At 49.2% G+C, this 16,908-nt stretch overlaps 1 protein-coding gene and 1 long non-coding RNA gene across 5 annotated transcripts in view; one reads left to right on the top strand and one right to left on the bottom strand.

Annotated features, from left to right (window-relative positions):
* Positions 1 to 715: 715 nt before the first annotated feature.
* Positions 716 to 3,752, bottom strand: LOC144331070 (uncharacterized). Its single transcript, XR_013397915.1, has 2 exons — positions 3,501 to 3,752; positions 716 to 3,382 (listed from the first exon to the last, which is right to left on the bottom strand). It is a non-coding gene; the product is annotated as an uncharacterized LOC144331070 (long non-coding RNA).
* SFMBT2 (Scm like with four mbt domains 2) overlaps positions 3,130 to 16,908 on the top strand; it is a 250,410-nt gene continuing 236,631 nt past the window's right edge. For 2 of the 4 annotated variants that reach the window (XM_077945707.1, XM_028825950.2), the window contains exon 1: positions 3,130 to 3,295. The gene's annotated coding sequence lies outside the window, so the exon portion shown is untranslated. Of the gene's footprint in view, positions 3,296 to 5,286; positions 5,381 to 16,908 lie in introns of those variants that run through there. The other 2 variants (XM_028825951.2, XM_077945708.1) reach the window with 2 other exon arrangements.

Genomic DNA, 16,908 nt, shown 5'->3' with positions numbered 1-16,908 from the left:
AAATAACATCTATAGTTAGTGTGACCAAAGGCTTATTTTTGTCAAGATTTTTAGTAAATATTAACAATATAGATAAAAAGTCTTGTGTTGATAATGAGATTTTCATGACCCTGTTTGAGTTGGAGTGCATAAGCCTTCTCTACTTAAAAAAAGCAGTCACAATTTTTGTCAGCGCTTTATGCTTTGCTGACTGTGTGGAATTTTTTCCTATCTTTAATTGATTTAGGGTGCAACCTACATCTGGGTACCTATATCCCTAAAGTGTCTGGTTCTGAAATAAAAATGAAAGTTGAAAGGTATTGAAGTGGGATGAAGGGGCCACTTTAATTGCCTCAGGGAATCTCCTAACCAATTTTCATTTGCCTCATTGGTGCCCTTGGATAAAAGAGAATGGAGGTCGGTTGCAGAAAAGAAAATCAAGGAATCTTCAAAAAGTCACGTGCAAAAAGCAACACAAAAGTAGGAGGGAAAGGAGTTTTTTTTTTTGTTTTTTTTTTTTTTTTTTTTTTTTTTTTTTTTTACAATAACAATGCCACCATTGTGTGCTGCGACTTCCTGATTATATTTCTTAATCACGATAGGTAACCCTCCCCCAAAATCACCATTTTGTGGATCCAGGAGCAAAGTCATACGGGGTCTACGTACCCAAAACATTAAAAAAATTCAACTCCTTCGGAGTAACCAGGTAAGATAATGAACACACAGTCATACACCGTTTGGGATCAGGTGTTCTGTTACATTTGCTTTTATTTGGATGAAACAATGTTTCGTGCACAATAATGACTTAAAACTGGTAAACAAGCCTGGAGAGAGCGCGGTGGCTGGCTGCAGCTCACGTCTCCAAGACTCGTGCAGAAGGAAATTGCGTTCTTCCCCCGCCGCCCCCCACCGCCCCACCGACCCCAAGCCGCCGGGAAGCCCTGCGCTGGCACCTGGGCAAGCGCTGTCGGCTCCCGGGAGCTAAGCTAGGCCGCGCGGTCTGGGACGCACGTGGGAGGGTGCCGCCGCTGTGGCCCTGTGGAGCCAGGGCCACTGGGTAGGCGCAGCGCGGGCCAAGAGCGGGAGGCTTAGGGCAGGGGATCCGCACTCGGGGCCATTCCTGCCGCGGCGCGCCCTGAGCTTCAGCAGTGCACAGGGTGGGGACCCCTCCAGGACAGTGGTGGGCCGAGGGGTGTGCCGGCCCCTCCCTCCCCACGGGCCCCGCAGTGTAGTGAAGGAGCCAGAAGAGGTGACTTGGGTGTTGAGACCCGGAGCCAGAACCGTGGAGAGTGTCCAGAGCCCACACTCCAGATTCCTGGACGCCGCAGTCAGTCCAGCAGGTTCCACCTGGAGCCGCCTTGGGGCTCAACGGCGAGGCGGCGGGGTGCAGGCGAGAGGGTTAATGCGCCCGGTTCGGTTGGTTTGAGGAGTCTCAGGGCAAAGAGGCCAGGGCTCCGGCTTGCTGTCCCCAACAGCTGGGGACTGGAGAGCTGGAGGGGTCGCAGACTCAGGCTAGAGTTTAAAGTGCGCCGCACGGCGAGTCGCTGGACCCTTCTGGGTCTCACGTGGCTCCTATGTCACCTGGAGTGACAGGCCGGCGGAAGGAGCTTTAGTCGTTGCCCAGCGTTCTCCAAGGTGTAAGGAGGCAGGATTTTCCCATACTGGGGGCGCAGGGGGCCTCACGGCTGCGGACGCCCGCCCTGGATCTCTCAGCTCCGCCGATCCTTTGGGTGGAGGGGCGCTCTCCAGGGTCGCGGTTAGGCGACAGCGGCTTCCCGGCACGTCCCTCTGTATTTCTTCTAGATCAGCTCTGGCGCCACAGTCCAGGAGAGGGCCCGCCTGAGGACCCCTGCTCGTACCGCGCGCGGTCAGCCCGGGTCCCCTCACTCCCTGGCCGGCCCCTAGCCCTTCAGAGCGGACACCTCTCCTTAGGGATGCAGGGCGAGGAAGGGCGGGTGGAGCTGCGAACCCACGGGAACCTGGAGGACCTCTTGGCCCCCTGGAGAGGGGTACTGTGAGAAGGATTCATGGGACAGAGTTGGGGGACTGAGGAATTTTGCCCCTTTTGGCAACCATAAAAACCCTGAGCAAACGTGTCCATTCGCTATTTCGCAGAAATACACAACGCAGGCCCACACCGGCATCTCTTCAAGGCCCCCTAGTTAAGGGCGCAGCGTTCTTCGGAAGCTCTTGGTCTTGCTACCAGGGCGTCACCCTCTTTTCCGCACTGGGGACGTTTCGTTCGGACTCTGCGCATCCTTGCTCCTAAGGCCCGGGGAGCTCCGCGTTCCTCCCCAGGCGCGCCGCACAAAGTGCCCGCGGGCCCCGCAGACGTCCAACCCTGTCCGGGGTTCACGGCCGCTGGAGCTCTCCAACGGACCGCCGAGGGCCACGTTTTGCTGGGGCGCGAGCGACGTTTCTTTTCCCGCCCTGAGGACCGGACTAGCCAGGCGCCTCATGAGACGCCGTGGCGGGCACGGCTACCTGGCAGCTAGCCCGGGAAGCCCCAACTTAATTTCCTGCCCCTCGGGGCATCTTTCCCTCGAATAGCTCTCCTCGGCCCCTCCAACCCTGCCCAAGGGGCCTGGAAATTTTCGCAGCTTCAAGAAAAGGCTCTGTTTAAGCGCAGGGTGGGGTGGGGCGGGCGGGGCCAAGGTTGCCCTGGGGATTGAATTTCTCTCCGCTCCCAGCGATCCCCGGCGGATAAAGCGCAAGTTTGTGCACACGGTCGGCTGAGCCATTGGAAACCCAGCGCACGAACCGCGGCCAGGGAAACGCGGAGTTTGCCCAGTTGTCCTGTGGAGAGGTGTGCGGAAACGCCCGTGATGGGAACTTTCTGCAGATCATGTATGGAGGGAGCTCACAAAAAGGAGGAAGGGGAGCGCGGCGGGGAGGGGGCCGCTTGGGCGTGGAAGGTACCAGGGTCCTGGGGGTACCCGCCCGCTTAGGCGCCGGGGGGTTGGCGCGGCGCGGGCGGAGGAAGGAGCCGATCATGTCCGGCAGGCTAATTGGCTTAAGAAATTTTGCAAGCGCTGGAAAAGGTCGTTGAAGGAGTTCGCTGCACGCGCGCGCGCGCACACACACACACACACACACACAATCTTAAAAAAAAAAAAAAAAAGCGCCGAGCATGCGCACAGAGAGGATGCCATATTGGAATGAGCTGTAGTGGGAGCCTGAGGACCGGAGCGGGCGCGCGAGGGAGGCGGCGGGCAGGGAGCGAGCGGGCAAGGGCGGGCGAACCAGCGAGGCCGGCGCCCTCCCGGGCGGCGCCCGGGTCCTGGGTCCACGCCGAGGGCACGACGAACTTCACCAGGTAGGACGCTGCGCCGGCTGCTGTCCCCGGCGCCCAGCAGCCCTCCGGCCCGCAGGTTGAGTGCGCCGGTCAGGGGCTTTTTCCAGCCTAGGAAAAAAAAGAAAAGGAAGCCCGAGCGAGCCGGGGCTGGAGGTGGGGGGTGGGGGAAGGCTGGGGAGGGTGCAGGGGAGCGAAAGAGAAGGGCAGGAGAAGAAAGCGACTGTACTTGAGCGAAGCCTCAAACTCCTCTGTGCGCTCCAGGTTGTCATTTTTTGCTTCCCGGGTCCCCTTCGCCTGCGTCTCCGGGCTCGGAAAAGCCGGGTCGTGCGGGAGTCCGTCCGGAGTTGCAAAGTGTCCTCCTCCCCCGGGCTCAGCCTGTCCCCTCCCGCCGCCCACCTCTCTCGTTTCTGCACTCATTTTAGCGACGCAGCCGCCGCTGCTACCTACCCCGCGCTCCCGCGTCTCCTCCGCGCTGGGGTCTCCCCTTTCTTTTGGTTTGGGTGGGAGAAAAAGATGGTGAGGACGGGGAATCGGAGACAGGCATGGGGGTAAAAAATCGTGCAGACATTCCGAATCGCCCCCTTGGAAACATTTGCCTAAGCAACTGAAATGAAATGGGCAGTAGTAGTTTTGGAGCGAGCTCCAGCGAGGATGGTCTTTTTGTTCATTTTTTTTTGTCTTTAAAGTAATATCCTGTCACTTGGGGGCTTTCCGGTTGTCTCCTCTTATCCGACCCCCTTTCAAAATTACTGACTTGAGCTGGTTCTGGAGTTTATTTTTTAATATGCGTGTGTGTGTGTGTTTTGCAGAAATCCGCCAAAATGCAACTGTAGGAACTGCTAGATGTATTTATTGATTTTGACCCAGGGCGGTGGGAGGGGGCTGGCGGGAGCTGGGGGATCCTGGAGGGTGGGAAGTGGCTGATTCTTGGTGGCCGGCGCACATCCAGAGCCTGATCCGTACTCGTGTTTTCTTGGAAGCGCAACTGCGGGGACGGAGTCTTTAGAAACCGTGCCAGTTTCAATATGGCGGGCTAAGGTGGCTTTTAAAAACTGAAAATAAAGGTTTTGAGGTGGGAAAAAACCCAGCTGAAGTTTCCACCCCTTAGTTTCGACTCTCTTTGGCTACCCCAGGAAGCGCTTTAGCGAATTAAGTGGGGCAAAAAAGAAGGAATGGGCTGCATTTTTTTTTTCCGTGGTTAGAGTCTGTGTGTCAAGTCCATTGCTGGGGGGAAAGGATGGAGAGGTGCCGCTGGCCCGGACCAGGGCACCGAAACGCAACTGTCGTGTGTGCCTGTGGATTAGTGTGCAGGCCTGTGTGTGCGCAGTTTTTTTGGGTGTGTGTGTCAAAGAGAACCGCCCCGAATGTGTGTGTGCGTCTTGGAACCAGACCCTGCCATGATTTGACGTGACAAACTGCGGACACGTGGTGCAAAATACATGAGGGCAGAGAGAGTGATTTATTTTGGCTTTCTAGGAGACGAGCTAGCCCTCGCCTCGTGTGTGCTGGCTCCTGCGCGGGTAGATCCGCGAGTAGGTGGGGCGAGGAGGTGCTTATTAAAAGGACTAACTGTCCTGGGTATTGGGTGCAATCGGGCTGCAGACGCCAGCCGGATTTCGTGTGTGCAGGGGGCGCGTTGCACTTAATGGTGGGCTCCTGCTTTCCTCCACCGCCGCGCTGGGGTGGGAGGTGGGGGACCGGGACCGAGGCTTGGAGAAGACCAAAGTGGTGGTGGCGGTGGTTGTGGTGTGGGACAGAAGGGCGGGAGCATGCGGATCTCGGCAGACAAGCACGTAAGGTCGAGGCGAGGGGTTGCCTTTCTTACTTTTGGGTTTCGCGCTCTAGGGAAGGTGGGGGATGGGGACAGCGGTTTGAGAAAAAATTGTCCCTTGCTCTGCTTAGGAACCTTCTCGGCGCATCGGAGAGGGGCGTCTTCTTGTCTTGGCTGGCACGGAGGCCGGGCGGTCGCCAGGGGATGTGAGTGGGCGGCGAAGTGTGAGGGAAAGGTCGGCGTTCCGGGGCGGGGAGGATCTGGGAGTGGAGTTTGGAGACAAAATTGGAGTCAGGCAGAGGAGCCGGAGGGAAAGCCAGCACACGCGAGCTCGGGTGAGAGCCACCGGAATGCGGGAACGCAGCTTAGCCGGGAACAGGGGTTCCCGACAGGGGTCGCCCGTGGCCAGGACGCGGCCGCTGAACAGAGGTCGCGCGGCGGTGCCTGCCCGAGGGACCTCGTGGGCGGGGGCCACACGGCGGCCGTGCACGGTCCCCGGGGCTGGCATGGGCAGGTGGGAGGACCTCCTCCGGGCCCGCGAACCTGATCTGGCAGCGGCCAGGTGCCTGGAGGCGTTTTTAAATGATAAGGTTACAAAGACATGTTGGCCAGGTCTGTAGTTAGCGCAGCAACGTGGTTTGCAGGAGCGCAGAGCGAGACTGGACAGGGTCCCTCGGACGCCGTGCTGTCGGTGGGTGGGGGCCGGGAGCAAGCGGCACTAGCTTGGAGACCTCGCGGCAGGTGACCCCTCCCACCTGGGCGGCGAGGCTGAGCGATGGCGACGCGCTGGCCAGGACGCGTCCATGGCTCCTCCAGCCTGCGCTTGGGCGCGCCCTCCTGGGGCCGGCTTTCCTATGGGCCCCGCGAGATGGGAGCAGCCTAAAATGGCTCTGTGCTGCGAAGCTGCAGTTTCAGCGGCGAACCCCTCCCCTTGTCCTCCTGACGTCGCCGCTGACAAGCGCACAATTTACTCCAACGCCCCGAAACCCGGGATTTTGCACGGGGCCGTGCCGTGGAAGCGGATGTACAGTTGATTACAAAGAACATTCCACAGGATTCTCGAAGGGCCCAAGTTTTTCCTTTTGGTGGGGAGAAGGGAGGAGCCGAGACGGGGCAGGAGCCCGGCCGACCACCGCTCTGGCACCCAGGGGCTCGGGGCGCACCAGTAGCTGGGCCTGGGGAGCTGGATGCGCGAAAAGCCGAGGTAGTTCCCGGGGACGCGGATCCGGGCCATGCGGGTCAATAGCCATGGACTCCGGTGCTCGTGCTTGATGGCGTTTGTGGTGTCCGAGAATCCCAGGACGAGGCCGGAAAGCCTGGGAGACCGTTCCCAAACTTCTGGAGACCAGCTCGCAGTTTCGCTTTCGGAATTTTCAGGATCTTTGGGCTTTTAAAGTTGGGATTCCGAGAAGGCAGGGCGAAGCTCGTGACCCTGACGATCGGCTGCCCGACTTCTCGCCCATCCCAGCGTTCTCTGCCTTGTTTCCCTAAACCTTGCCGAACCGAGCCGGGTTTGGGGTTCCAGGGCCTCGCGCGCCAACCCCAGCCGCGTCCTGAGGGTTCCCGCGGCGCAGCCGCTGCTGATCCGAGGCCATTGGTGGGAAACCAGTTTAGACGAGGCCGACCCCTCTTGGATCTGGCTCTGTTGCCGCTGCCCGCCACTCTCCGTCCCCCCGCCACTCTTGCACCATAGAGAAGGGAACTGGGAGACCCACTAGCGTGTCTGCACCAAGGGAATGGACCCAGGTTCCACCAGGTCGCAGAAAAGGAAAAAACAGACTTAAATGTGGCCTCGTTTCCTGGGGAGGCTGTTGGGGGTGGGGAGGGAGTTGAGGGGTAAGTGGGTTGGGGGAGGGGAGAAGCCTTGTTGCTCAGAAGGAATTGTTCCCTAGGCCCTCCCTGAAGATACGAGGTCTGCTACTTTTTCCCTACTAAGCATTAAATTTGCACACACTCTGCTTTCTCCCCTCCATAAATAAATACTCTATCAGATCTTATCTTTGCTCTTGCTGGGACCAAGCTGCCTGCCTGCAAGAGAGTGGGAGACACCCAGGCATGTCCCCCCTCTGCCAACCGTCCAGGTCCCCACTAAAGAGTTTACTGTTTGCAGGATCCGTTCCTGGGCTAGTGCAGAACACTGTCCCGCGGCAGGGGCTCTGGCAACCCCCATCCTGGAATAGAGAGTGGTCAACCACTCTGTTTTGATGTGTGTTGCTCTAGAAGTGCCGGTGGAGGCCTCTAGGCGGGAACTGTTTCTCATTTCCCCTTGGGATACATCCATCCTGAACCTCAAACAGCAGGTCCTGCTGGCAGATGCGTTTCAGTAATGATGGGAGTAATACATCGCAGAGTTTTTCCTCTTCCTGTGTTCTTGCAGACATTATAGACTTTTTTTTTTTTTTAAACATTGCTTGTTATAAATAACTGGCTTCACGATTCTTGACTTAAAGTCAAGACTTTAAAAAAGCCAGAAACGGTTCCTGACTCTTCCCTGTTTTGTTTTCATCATAAAGCTTTCCTGGGAGTACTAAACGTGTCCATTTTCCATTGCTGCCCACTCTAGGTAAGGTGGCATTTTTTTTTTCAACACTGCCCCCAAAGGACTCCCACATTTAAGAGGAAATAGTGAGTGATGGAAGCATTGCTTTGAATAGTAAAAAAATGAGGTTCCATTTTATTGATACACGATGTTTTGGGGATATAAAAAGTCCATAAAGGAAATTTACTCTCTCCAGGCCCTACACTTATGCCTAAAAATTTTTGTCAGATTATCAGAGTTTTCTTTTTTTTTTTTTTTTTTAATAATTTGAACAAAAAGAGTTCACTGTGGGATTTGAATGACCTACAGTTCTAGTATACTTGGGTTGGACATTTCTCTCTTTGTATTTTATTACTCTGAACTTTTGAGGTTCATGGGTGCAGTGGTCAGAAGGAAATTTTACCGTGCTCTAAAGTAAGAACTCATAAACATTTTTGTACCAAAATGACATTGGGACCTGTAATTCAGGATGCATTTTGTGGTTTTTCTAACCATTCTTACATCTATGTTACCTCAGCAGCAACTTATTGCCCCCATCCTACAAATTAAAAAAAAAAAAAAAAGATGTTGGGAAATTATATATCACAACAAACCAGGAAGTCAATGTGTGTATTCAGTTTGGTGATCCAGGATCTGTGGACACTAGCTGGTAAGGGGGGAGAGAGAGAGAGAGAGAAAGAGAGAGAGAGAGGGGTAATCAGGCCTAGTGTCTAGGTGGAGATGGTTCTGTTCAGCTGTGGGATCTGGGACAAGTGAGTCACCTTTCTCAGCCTCAATGTCCTTATCTACAAAATAAAATTGCTGGCCTGGAATCTCACTCAAAGATCTCTGTGCTTCTATCTGGGAAAAATACATCTGTGATTCAGTACATCTATGCAGATAGGCCCAAGAGATTCCTCGTTCATACTCATGTTCCCCTAAAGAAGGGTGAAAACATGACTGGCCTTAGGTAACATCCATGGGCAACGGTGCTTGTGAAGGCAGCAGCTGCGCTGTGGGCCCTGCTGCTGAGTAAAGTACTGTTGTTAAGTGAGGTAAGCTCCACATGGGGTCATGTTTTCATTTGTGTTCTGGAAAAGGTGAAGGGTAGAGAAGATGGAGGCTTATACGTATGTGGCCTTCCCACATAACCCCATAAAGCTATGGACTGGGTTAGAGCAGTGTGCCTTTGAATACAAGCAGTGAGGAAACACCTGACGTCATCTTGTTCTAATAATTTCCAGGCTCAAAGAGACTCTTCCAGATAGCACAGTGTACCCCACCATTCCAGACAGGAGGGTGCTTGGACCTCCTGGGTCCGTGTTTATGATATGGATGATGACTGCAGCCTTCTGGTAGCCAGCAAGTGAGTGAGAGCGTCCACTCTGAAGTTCAAGGTTTTTCGTTCCTAGGGTTTAGGTTTGGCCGCTGGGCAGTACTTCCTCTCTTTGTTAGACTAAAAGTTTCTGGGACAATTCCTTAGAAAAATACTCTTGTCGGCTAAAACAAGTGTTGGCTGTGTTTAAGTCAAGTGTAAATAAGATGTTTACAAGACTGTGTTGTAAGGAAGGGAAGATAGTCTGCTTAGAACTTTCAGTATAAGAAAGAACGTGTCACGTGATTCATGTAAGGTTTCCAAGTAAAATCCTTCAGGATTGGTTTTGCATGATCAGTTCATCACTGTGCTGTTGAAAAGATGCCACCTTAACACTTCCCATCTGGTTGGCCTGTAGTAAATTTTAAAAAGCAAAAGTGATAATATGTCAACCATGCACTGATGGTTAGGGTCCCTCACGTTATTGATGAGATGGCACGTCTAGGCTTCCATTCATGTGTGTTTTTGACATTGATTAAAGAAAGAATCCATTGTGTTTCTCTGTTTCATTCCTTTCTCATTTTCTGAGAAGCAAAAATGACACATTTTGATAGATCCAGGGCTTGCTAAAGCATTTGGTGACTTCTGCAAAGTAGGACAAATAACGTTAGCAACTGTGATGAGACAAGAAGTGTATGGAGGTGTGGGACGTGTGGGAGAAGGGGCAGGCTTTCATCTTGTGAATTTTTCCCTGTAGTTTTATTGGCCAAGAAAAAGATGTCTTATAAACAGATGTTAAGGTATGCCTTCCCTGCTTTCTGCCAAACTTGGCAAGTTGGTTTTTTCCCCTCCATTTCAATCAACAGTAATATATGAATGGAATCACTTTAAGGAATGATACAAGAGTGTGAAATTCCAACTCTAAGTTCCTACAAAGTCTTGTTTTAAATATAACTTAAATGAACACCTACAAGGAATGGGACATTTGGACTGTCGGTCTAGAGATTTAGCAGTGAAAGGATTGTGAATTAATCTGATGTGAAATTACCTCTTTACTCCAAATACTCTTTATTTAAAAATATTTTTAGATTTTTAAAAAGCTTTTATGGATACATACTAATGGTACATGTGTATGGAGTGCATGTGATATTTTGATACAAGCGTACAGTGTGGGATGAGCAAATTAGAGTCATTGGGATCCATCACCTCAAGCATGTATCATTTGTTTGTGTTACAAGTATTCCAATCCAGTCCTTCCAATACTTTTAAAAATAAAATTAAAAAAAGCTGCTTATTTAAATATCTGCTGTTGGCCAGCAACTCTTCTTATTGCTTCATATTTATATTTCATCTATTTTAGGAGAGTTTTGTTGTCCTCCTTTTACAGAGGAGACGGACTTTAGATAGCTTGAGTTACTTGCCCAGAGCGCCAGCCAGCAGGAGAGAGAGTTATTTGAAATCCTAGTCTTACCTGTTGTCTTAAGATTGTAACTGCTCCCTTTTGATTGCTTACTACTGTGTGTGAGATACTTGCATAGCACTTTATTTATTTTTATTTATTTGCTTATTTTGAGACGGACTTTGGCTCTGTCATCCAGGCTGGAGTACAGTGGTGCGATCTCAGCTCATTGCAACCTCTGGCTCCTGGGTTCAAGTGATTCTCCTACCTCAGCCTCCCAGGTAGCAGGGACTACAGGTGCACACCACCATGCCCAGCTAATTTTATGTTTTTAGTGGAGATGGGGTTTCACCATGTTGGCCAGGCTGGTCTTGAACTCCTGACCTCAAGTGATCCTCCCGCCTCAGCCTCCCAAAGTGCTGGGATTACAGGCGTGAGCCACCATTCCTGGTCTTGCCTTGCACTTTAAACCATTCACTTATTTAATTTTTATAGGTGGGGGTTGTTTTATTTATTTCATTGATTTGGAAATTGAGTCTTTGGAGAGGTTATACAGGGTCATTCTAATAGGGTTTGTGTTTAGTAGTTAATTTTGAAATGGAGTAAGACTAAATCATTCTCTTTTTGGATTTAGTTCAGATGGTTGCAGGAGAGCAGAGCTTTTCAAGGATGCTTACATTACTGTTTTTAAATGTATAAGTGCAGATGCTTAGTTAGGACAGAATGTTGTTTCCTGTCGTATGAACTGACGATTTAAGATTTGAAAAGTGTTGCATTTCTGAAATTTCATCTTTGTTAGAAAATAATTGATTTTAATATAAATCAGTTTTCTCCCCCTGAATGTAGGTAAGAATATGTTTTAAATAAAAGTCCTTGGTAGAAATGAAAAAGACACTATTGAAAGCTAGGGGAAGAGAGCTAGAATTTTCCCTTCCAAACCGTGTTGGCCACTGAAGAGAACAGTCTTTTAGAGTGAACTTCAGTTTTTGGTCTTTTATTGGATTATTTCCTTTTCATGTAGAAAACTGAAGACAGACACAACAGCTGCTCTTTTTGTGAGTCCCAGGTACACACCATTTTGTGCCTCCTCAGTCTTGTCAGCTGCTTCTAGACCCCTTCCCTGGTACTGTTGGCCTGGGACTATGAAGGTGGAGAATCAAAGGCCCTTGCTCTATATTGGTGGAAATTAACTGCACTTCTTTTAATGGGCCAGGGAAAAAGTCAAATTTTGCCATATTGAAGTGGCTGAATTTTCACAGTTGGTATTATTTTTAGGAAGTGCACTAAATTTGAGGTATTATAAATAAAGCATAGTTGGATGGTTAGAGTGAACCAAGTCCTGGGAATTCGCAAACCCCATTTCTGGTTCAGGACTTTTGGTGTGACCCTGGCTAATCCCTTTCATCTTCACCCTCCTCTATATTTGATTTTTCCTGCGATGGATGGCAGGATAGAATATTTACTAGGCACAAGTATAGTTTAAAAACCTGCTTTAAGAGGTGGAAGACATGTTTACTTAAGCTTTTGGCGTTGGGACAAATATACTATCTTTTTATTAGAGAAAAATCTCTCTGACTCTTTTACAAGGTACACACTTCACAACTGCAGAGGAAGCATTCGTGTTTGCAGTCACTTTTCTTTTTTCCCATCTCTAGATTGGGAAGGACATTTCTTTCCAGGTGGGCTTTATATATGTATATCTAATTATATATATATAAATTTAGATATGTAAATATATATTTATATATCTAAATGTTACATATTTAGATATGTATTTTTTATATATAAATATTTATATATTTAGATATATATTTATATGCATCAGTATTTATGTATATATTTATGTATATATACTCAGTAGTCACCATTTTGCCTGTGTACTAAACAGAACTACTCCCTGGTAATGCAAGAGCTTTCTGTCTCCTGTCTGCATTGTATCTGTCACCGGATATAAATGGTACCAATTGGTACGTGGCTTAGGTTGCAGTTCTTCAATTAAAGACAGACATTCGTGGGAGACGGTTCTAAATAGCCTACAGTCGGTATTCCGTTGGAATGAGATGCATGGCTTGTGCGGAACTCATGGAGAAATGTCCATGGAACGGCATGCTGTGGAGTTAGCCACAGAAAAATCAAGGGCATAGAATGAAAAGCACACTGCCAACATTTAGGTTGGATTACGGTAGTGTTTGCATTTGCACCTGCAGGGAGAGACTGAGATCACCTTCCTGAGTACAGAGAAGTGGGAAAGAGGAGCCTTTGGAAGGAGGTTTTGGGTAGGAAGATCAGGGTTTATCCTGAGCCCGTCACCCTGGCGATGTCTGAACCAGAGGACAGAGGTCATAAATATGCGTGAGGACATCAGAGGGCAACATTTACTTTCCGGGCAGCCTCCTTCTTTTGTCAATTACTTTCATCGTTGGTTTTAATTCCCTAAGTTAAACTTTATCTGCCTGTGGAGATACTTTAATCACAATTGTTCTTTCGTAGCACAAATTATATTTATAAACAAACAGGAGGTATAAGATGACTCCTCCAGCTCCTTGTGCTGGAAGTTGTGGGTTGAATCCTGGTGTGTCCTTTGACCTGGATGTATTTGCTCAGAGAAAGTCAACATGAATATCATGGTTGAGAGGTGTAGTCTGTATCCTACATGTTTGGTGTTTTCTCATCTCACTTGCAGCCTCAGCCTTAATTTTCCCATTGACCTAACGCAAAGGAGGCTTTTAAGGTCCCGAGTGCGCAAAAAGGTGTGTGCTTAAGAGACTTACCACCCGGGCTCTCTTTGGAGGGGAGAGTCTCACTCTGCCGGCCAGACTGTAGTGCGGTGGCACGATCTCGGCTCATTGCAACCTCCGTTTCCCGGGCTCAAGCAATTCTCCTGCCTCAGCCTCCCAAGTACCTGGGATTACAGGCGTGTGCCACCACACCTGGCTGATTTTTGTAGTTTTAGTGCAGACGGGGTTTCACCATGTTGGCCAGGCTGGTCTCGAACTCCCGACCTCAGGTAATCCGCCCGCCTCAGCCTCCTAAAGTGCTGGGATTACAGGCGTGAGCCACCGCGCCTGGCCGGAGGGGATGCTTTTCGAGAGGTTTGTTCTGTGGCTGGTGAGATCCTTGGGGCTTTCCAAGGAGAGGACTTTTCTGACTCAGTGGAAGAGGCAGCAGAGGAGGCCCCAAGCCAGACAGGCTCTTCTGAGAAGCATTCTCCTGTCCCTGTGCTAATTAAAAAGGAAAAGAAGTTCGACGGAATGCAGCTGCCAGGGTTTCCTGTTGAAGCTGACAGCTTTCAAGAGCCTGGGAGGCCTGATGCCCTGGAGGAGCTAATCCCTGCCAAGCCTGTGCCCCCCGCCTTTAGGTGAGGAGATGCCAAACGCTGGATGCCATCAGCTTCATAGAAGCCAACAGCTGTGGGGCAATTTGGCGTTTTTTTCTCTTCTTGCCTTCTCCCTAATGCACCCTCTGTGGGATGATTATTGAAAGATAGCCAACCCTGGGATGAGAGATAACCATCGCAGCCCTGCACGCTGCTGCTTGGAGGAGATAGCCCTTGTACAGTAACAGACAGTGTTTATGGCGAAGCTTGGGATTTGGTTCTTGTCATTCATTGCCTTTAAAACTGACCGAACTGTGCCGTGTGCTTCCTAGAGAGCTGTAAAGTGCAGAAAGAAAGAATCCTCCTTCCCTCTTCCTCCCTCTACCGCTGTGAACCTCAGTGGCCTTGGACAAGTGATGAGATTAGGTCTTTAAATAGCTAGCTGGGCACTCAGGGCCACATGTCAACTGGCCACTACATATTTCTCAGGTTCTCCTGCCCATTTCCCAGTGCAGGCTCTGGGACCAGAGAGGCAGAGCTCACCCTGCCTCCCCCTTAGCCTGGAGGAACCTCCCATTCCTCCAGCTTGTCAGACATCACAGTTGTCTCCAGGCCCGGCTCGGATCCACCTTTTTCATGAAAGCTTTTGTGATGTGGCTCAGACCATGGTGACTATTCCCTTCTTTCAGTCTCTGTTCCATCCTAGTGGATGCTCTATTATTTCCTCCTGCCACATCCTCTTGATTATAACAAGGAAGGTGAGTGGAAACTTACCTTCCCTGACATGCTTGAATGGGAGATGAGAGTGAGGAAGCTTCTAGGACAGTCCCTTCTTTTTACAGCTGAGGACAATGTTGCTTGGGGCACTTAAAGGCCAGGACCACATTCTGGTGCCTGATAAGGCATTATTGTATGGACGCGGGCCTCCTGCCAGTCCTGCACATTTTTTGAGTTCTTTACTGACCATAGTAAGTGAGAGTGTTTTTATTTACTTTGCATAATGATTTTCAGGCAGACTCTGGTAAACTTCCTTCATGCACTTAAATGATATAATTTATAAAATTTGGTGGATAGGCCAGGTGCAGTGGCTCACGCCTGTAATCCCAGCACTTTGGGAGGCTGAGACAGGCAGATCACTTGAGGTCAGGAGTTTGAGACCAGCCTGGCCAACATGGTGAAATCCCATCTCTACTAAAAGTAAAAAATTGGCTGGGTGTGGTGGCACACGCCTATAATCCCAGCTACTCAGGAGGCTGAGGCAGGAGAATCACTTGAACCCAGGAGGCAGAGGTTGCAGTGAGCTGAGATCGTGCCACCGCACTCCAGCCTGGGCTACAGAGCTAGACTCCATCTCAAAAAACAAAAAACAAAACCCAAAAACCTTGGTGGATAGGAGATATCTATATACTCCAGTTGTAGGAATCTCCGACTAGAATGCAGGGCTCCACAGGCAAGGGTTTCCCGCTGGCTGATAACTTCACGGGGTTGGGACTCCTCATCTCTTCATTATTGGTATTTTGGTTAACAGTAGGAGAAGAACTTCTTTTGGTATTTTGAACTTCGTGGCACCTCTCAAGCATTATTGCTCTGCATTTGTTTGGCTTGAAGTAATCAGTTCATAAAATCCACCCAGAAAATTACACCCTAATTAGGCATTATCCATGCATGTCTGACTTACAGAAGCCTTCCTTGTAAGTTTCTTTACTGTTTGAGTCTCATGATGGTATGGACAACACAAGATCTACTTAAAATGACTTATCTGCATTTGTATGTAATGCAATACACAAATCTATTGGGGAATATAAGGTTTACTTAGCTCTTTTGCAAACTTGGGGGGATGCTGTAATTTATTCCTTTTAATATTTATAAGGGACAGGGAAATCCTGTATGTAGGGTTTGTCCAATAGGTTTGAATCCAGTGCGACTACATCTCTGCTAATTCTAAAACTGCTGCATTTTGAATAAGGCCCCATTTACACCATGTACCCACAAAAATTAAAAAAGAAAAAAGGCCCTGTGACCAAACTCAGTCTTCTGCTTAGCGAAGGATGGGGATGACCTTTGTGGCTTGGGTGTAAATTTCTGGTACAAGAAGTACCTTGATGCAAAGACCTGTTGTGTAGCAGTGTTTAACTGGGTATTGCAAAACCTCATCCTTCTTTATAGTAAATAAAAATTTGTTGGCAAAGAGTAAATAAACCTACTTTCAAGATGGTGCACTTTGATTGTTTTCTTCTCCTGAGCAACTAACTTGGAAACCTGTTGTTTTTCTCCTTTGCACATGCCCATTTTTGAACAACTGATTTGTTCACCTTATGCTCTGGGGCAATATATGCTGTTTGATTGGGAGGTTAAGCGGTGACAGTAAAAACCATGAATTAGAAGACACCGAATGCTATTGTGTGAATAGGAGGTATTTACTCCTCGAGTGCCTGTTATCCCCAACAGATCTTATTTCCTAGTATTGAGGCATGAATCTGATTTTAAAAATTAGCATTTTTTTTTATGCCAGGGCAGCAATTTGTGTCAGATTTCAATCTATTCTGAGTGAAAACCAATGTAAGCCTTGTTGAAAAATGGTGAGTAAATTGCTGTCCTAATCAAGGTAAATCAGGCTCTGAGCATATGGCGGATGACACGATGAACTTCTGCCCCGAACAATCAGCTCGTCTCACTTGATGATGGGATGAGGCAAGGCCTGTCTGTTCTTAGAAAGGCAGTGAGTTGGTTGGTGAGAGTGGGGGAGAGATGTACTTAGTTAGGTATTATTAGCAGAGTGACCTGGGTGACAGGGCGAGTATAAATAGAAGAAAGCTCGCGTTGATAATAGCGCTTGGCACTTAACACCGCTTTTCATCTTCAAAGCCGTTTACAGATGCGGTTCTTCCTGGTACTGCTGCGACTCTGGGCTGTTGTGTGTTGCTTCTTAGGAACATGGAAGCAGTGATTTTCAGAGACCAAGATTTCGGCTCAAAATTTGGTGGTACCTCCTTTCAGAATCCTTTGAGATTTTTCCCTTTTGATTGAAATATTTTGAAAGGTCTCGGCATAGATGCCTGTGCTCATTTTGAAATTCCTGGAGTGTGAAATGAGACAGCTATCTCTGTGATTTAGACGTGCTAAGCGATTTTCAAGGGCGGCTACAGCACGTCTGGAATTTCGCAAGCATTTCGCTTAGACCTTCACGTTTTATTTTCATTGGGAGATTATTATCTTTTCTGAATCATTAAAAAAACCCCAAAAAACCAAAAAATCAACTGTAACCCCTTTCCCTTTGCCAACTGATAAACCTGAAGTTGAGTATGTTATTACTTA

This window comes from Macaca mulatta, chromosome 9, assembly GCF_049350105.2.
Source record: "Macaca mulatta isolate MMU2019108-1 chromosome 9, T2T-MMU8v2.0, whole genome shotgun sequence".
Lineage (NCBI taxonomy): Eukaryota > Metazoa > Chordata > Mammalia > Primates > Cercopithecidae > Macaca > Macaca mulatta.
The sequence above is the reverse complement of the archived record's forward strand: the minus strand, read 5'-3'. Positions and strand labels throughout refer to the sequence as shown.